We start from the raw sequence: 5,206 nt of genomic DNA, 5'->3' as shown, positions 1-5,206 counted from the left end.
TGTTTAAAGGTCAACAGTGAGTCCTCATGTTCATCTGACGACAAGATGTTGACCTGCTTTGATGGCAGCGAGGAAGCCTCAGCTCTGACATGCTGTTGGCAGGAGCAGGTGATGTCTGAGCTTCAGTACTGTCCACACATGTCAAAGACACTCTAAGGAACGATATGAGAATGGTGTGACAAAGTTTGCAAAGTGTTTTTAAATTGTTTACAGAGCAAATAAAACATACACACAGATGGAAAAAATTATCATTTAGAAATTACAGGAATATAAACTAACTTGTGTCATTTGGTGACACTTGATTAAAGTGTGTAATGAATATTTTGTTCTGGAACAATTCTTTTAAACAAGGACTCACCCAGTGTCATTAATACAAACCTCTTGACAACAAGCCCAGCTAGTGTCATCCATCTGCACAACCACAGCACCAACAGCTGCAGAACTGCAGTTTTAGTCCAGTTTGTGACACCTAAAGACAAGAAAGGTTACTGTTTAACTCTGCAGATGGAATCTCTCTACATGCAAGACACAATTAAATTTTGTATCTTTCTTTATAGCTGTTATCTGTGCACAGTATATATTTTGCATTTATCATTTCGTCAATGTTATAATGATATTATTTCCAAAATCTTCGTGTTTGTATTTTATAGTCACACATTCTGTTTCTCTTATTTTCTTGAAGCAACAAGGGAGATACAAGTAGAAAAACAAAATGTGAAACTGGTGCTGTAACAACAATTCCTACACTTACATTTCTCTGAGTGGAGAACTGGCCTCACAATGATCCTATAGCTCCCCTTTTTGGAGAATTAGTAGCCTGTTAAACATGACTTTATGAATTCAAGACTGAGACACAAGTCAGTGCTTTCAAATATCGGCCCTGTTGGTAAATAATGACACAATACATGTTTATAAAGGGAGATGGACAGTAAAAATGTGTTAACATGACTAATCTAGTCTATCATTATGTGATAATAAAGATGAAACTTTTAAATTAATTAATGCATTTCAGTCCAGCATCAAAGGGAATCCATCACCGTTGTTTTACTTGAGTTTTGATGAGAGGACCTCGACACAGTGCCTGTAATGATCAGGTCCTCTTGTGTCAAACACTAATTTGAACAGAAAACAACCTGCATCCACTAATCCTCAGGAAGTGCTCATTACACATGACCTTTTATGCAAAAAGCCAGAACATGATTAGAAAGAGTGTCTCAAAATATTTCATCCATAAGGATGCTGCGTACAGACAGCTGAAAACTTTCCGTTCCACAGATAGAGCGGTATGAGGCGGGACAGAGCCCTCCTTTGGTGTAGCGGTGCTGCTCCAACAAGCTGCAAGGGAGGAAAAATAGCAAAATATCACAGTAAAGACAAAGGAAACTAAACAATTTCAGCACGGCAGAGATCAGAGAAAACAATTTACTGAAGGATTTTCGTTGTCCTCTTCCTGACTCAGTTCTTTTGAAAAATACATTCAGCACTCAATCTTTGATCATCACACGGTCAAGCACATCAAACACTGTTATGTCTCTCGACAGCACTGCAAAGCTGTGTAGGATGACAAGCCCACGTTTCACGGTGCTTCAGTTCTGGACTGGTTCTGTTGGCAAAGTGCACCACTTACCTCTCACCCTAATGCTCCTTGCCTCCAGGCCTCACATGCTACATGACCTAACAAAAAATAATGATAGAAAAAAGAGCATCAGGTGTTTGATTATACTGTACATGACTACTGGGCCAAACACTACCAGTTTCTAGTCATCCAACATTCAAAACAGTATTATTACTGAACAGAAACACATGGTCCTACCATGACATTATATTTATACAGGGGACACTGGTGCCAAAGGAATTTCTTGACTTAAAAATATGATAAATGCAGCTTTTACTAATAGTATTTCACATTTACTGTACTATTTCCTCCACACTATACTGTTTCACCATACAAACACTGCAGTGGCATCTGTTAATGAGCACCCAGCTCTAAAACAGTTTTGATGTAGATGTCTTGCAGTGTTTTTCCAGATGAAGTGATCAAACAGTCTGTTGGCTGGCTATCCCTAATGGATTAAAGAGGCACCTTGAAGCAAGTGAGATGCTGGAGGATGATACTCTACAATATCGCAATGTGACATCCCAAGAGTTGTTTTCATCAGTGGCTTAAAACTGATGTATAAAGAATCTGTAAACATTTTACGGTCCATTAATAAAGCATATAAATCTTTTAGAAATGGGGCCTTATCGGAAAGTGGAACTCTTTACCTAAAGACTTATTTTACGTAAAATATTTATGTAATTAAAGCTTTCTAATTATTCTCAGGGCACTACATGTATCTTCAGTGATGTTTTTGTCTACTACAATGCCATTCCTGATATTCCCATACGATGGCGCCAGAGTCAGTTTAAAACCTACATATTGTATATTGAGGTCTTAATGAGAGTGCAGTGCTTGAGAACAAATGGACCTCTGTGCATGTTATACGCTGCTGGTGAAGCTCCTCTAACAAATGCAGCAATGTAAAATCAAATGCAACACGGCGTGCAAGTAAGGCCCATATATCGTTTGTAGTTGCATTCCTTCTCAGAATTTTGAGTTTAAACGTTCTGAGAAGCTTGAGGACTACATGGAAGTCTTTCTTGCTGTTTTCTCACTTCACTGATTTTTTTTTCTTTTAGCTTTTTAAACAGCATAAAACTTCAGACACTGTGAGCAAAGCACTCATGAAGTGTTCAAAAAAATAATGAGAATCCACAGGCACTTGATGATTCACTGTTTTTTACTGCACAACTCCTGAAGAGCTCATATCTGAAAACTGTGTGACTGTAGTGTAAAAATAACATTTTAATGCTACAGCTTATTGATTAAGGTAACTGTATTGATTGCTAACCTGTTAGTGATTGTATGAATATAAACTACCTCACAGCACCTTGATTCCTTTGCGCAAGGTTTGAATTTACTAAGACATTCATTGGTATTTTTTAAAAGACTGAAAAACACTATATTAACATTTTTAATGTCTAGAAACTGCTGTATTGTGGAGTTTTAAAGGTTAAGTATTTGCATGATAAGCAGAGCAGTACTCAGAAACTTTGTGCAACAATGCCTTTCAAATCTGAAAGTTTAAAAAAAAGGAAATCTACTGAAACATTCATGAGTGAGAAATATTCTCTTTTTGATCCTTTTGTTGGCAGCAGTGCAACCTGAGTGCTGAACACCAGCAGCCGATTTCTTTGTCTGAAAAGATGGAATGATTTTAAATAACTTGTGACAAATCTGTTTGGCTGAAAGTGCCTTAAAACTGAATTTTACTTTTGTGATTAACAAGATGTCAGTGGAGTAACAATGGGGGCAACAATACCTTCTATCTAATCAAAATCATGCAGTACATGAATAGTTATGTTATCTTTCATTTAATAATGGAATAATTATGGTATTCCTGACACCATCTGTATTATTTTTAAACAGAATATAACAGAATGATGATTGAAAGCATTAATGTCCTTTACTTAACATCAAGGTTCAATTATTGCACAGACAAAATACCACTAGACCAACACAGGCAGAACCTCATCATCTCATTAACCCTTTAAGACCCAACATTGCAAGTCCGCCAGGACATATTTTTACATTTTTACATGCTGTAGTGCCATTTTTTGGAGTATTTTTATTGGCTTTACATCAAAATAACCCTGATATCCCAAATTTTAATAATATGTATTGACTTATGTCTTAACTACAAAAAAAAAAAAATGCTTAAAAGTGCAATAAACCTTAAAAAAATGAAAATCGTTTTTGTTTTTTTCACATAGCTGCATAGCTGTATCCCTCAAATTTGTAAATGTAAAAAAGTTGCACAATATCCTTTGGAACCACGAGAAATTTATTTGGAGTCTGTACATAATTTTCTATTTGAGATATGGTCAATTTTGTAACCTGTAAGAAAAATGAAAATAAACAAAACTGCAAAATTTGCAAAGAGACAGCATCAACATCTAAACAAATTATTTACAATAGTGCAATCAAATTTGTAAGTGTGCCAGATACTTATGAACACACATATTTTATGTACAAAACCATGGTCAGACCACAAAAAGTGCATTTGAAAATAAAAGAAAATCGTTTTTACTGAGTTGAATCAGAAACAGTATTTTGATGGTCTGATGGAGAAGGGCTGTCCACACATTCTGACAGAGGTGGCTGGACACCTGGCCTCCTTTTCGGCAGGAAATGTGGCAGAGAAGGTAAGCTGTCAGGTTCCTTCTCAGTTTTCCAGCCAGCTGTAGGGAGCGCCTCTGGCCCGGAGCGCTCGCTGGTGGAGCGGCTGCGACTCTTCATCCGACGCTGTAGTTTGCTGGAGAGCTTCGCACCAGATGTGAAATAGTTTGGCACGACCAGCTTTTCGCGGCTCCTCAACTGTGTGGAAGTGTGTCAGAGGTGTGTGTGGTGGGTCCGTGTACGGATCTGGTAATTGGATTTTCCGTTCTGAAACGGGTATTGAAAAACAAAAAACGAGTGGTTATTTGATTTTCGTTTTAAAATACAAAAATTAAAATTGAAATACAAGGCGTTTTTCCTTTTCATGATCAAAAAGGGATATACGATTTTTATTATTTTTTTTTAAATGCTTTGATTTTCGTTTTATATTTAGAATAACAAGAAAGTAAAATCAGTAAGAGACAGAAACGAAAAAAGGTCCGTTTTTTCATTTTCTGAGACCGGAAGTGGTCATCAGCAAGTGTGGAGCCAAACGACAACAAGATTCTCAGAGGGCGGAGCCAGAGAGCAGTGACTGGTTCAGACCATAGATAATCTAGAAGACAGCGCGCTAGCGTGTCTAGCCTATGTATATGTATGGTCGGCACGTCAGGTAGCATCTCTGGCTGCTGTTGATCTTGTTTTTGGAGTAAAACACGGTAAGAAGATAAATACTTCTAACCAGTAGCGTTGTTTTGTTGTACGTTAAGTCAGCGACTTGTGAAGAGTTGTGTTTTGTCGTGTTTGAGCAGTTGGTCCGGACGCGTTAGCTAGCTAAGCGGCTAAGTTAGCTAGCGGGCTAATACACAAGTGGCTAACTTACTGCTGAACACCTGTGTTAGTTGCTGCTGCAGCGGGCCGTCATTATTAGAATGAACTTCTTAACCTGTATTTCTCTGCTGTGTATTTTAGCTTTTAAAAAAGTTATTTTACTTTAAGGTTAACTGA

The sequence above is a fragment of the Amphiprion ocellaris genome, chromosome 1, assembly GCF_022539595.1.
Source record: "Amphiprion ocellaris isolate individual 3 ecotype Okinawa chromosome 1, ASM2253959v1, whole genome shotgun sequence".
In the NCBI taxonomy this organism is placed as follows: Eukaryota; Metazoa; Chordata; class Actinopteri; family Pomacentridae; genus Amphiprion; species Amphiprion ocellaris.
The sequence above is the reverse complement of the archived record's forward strand: the minus strand, read 5'-3'. Positions refer to the sequence as shown.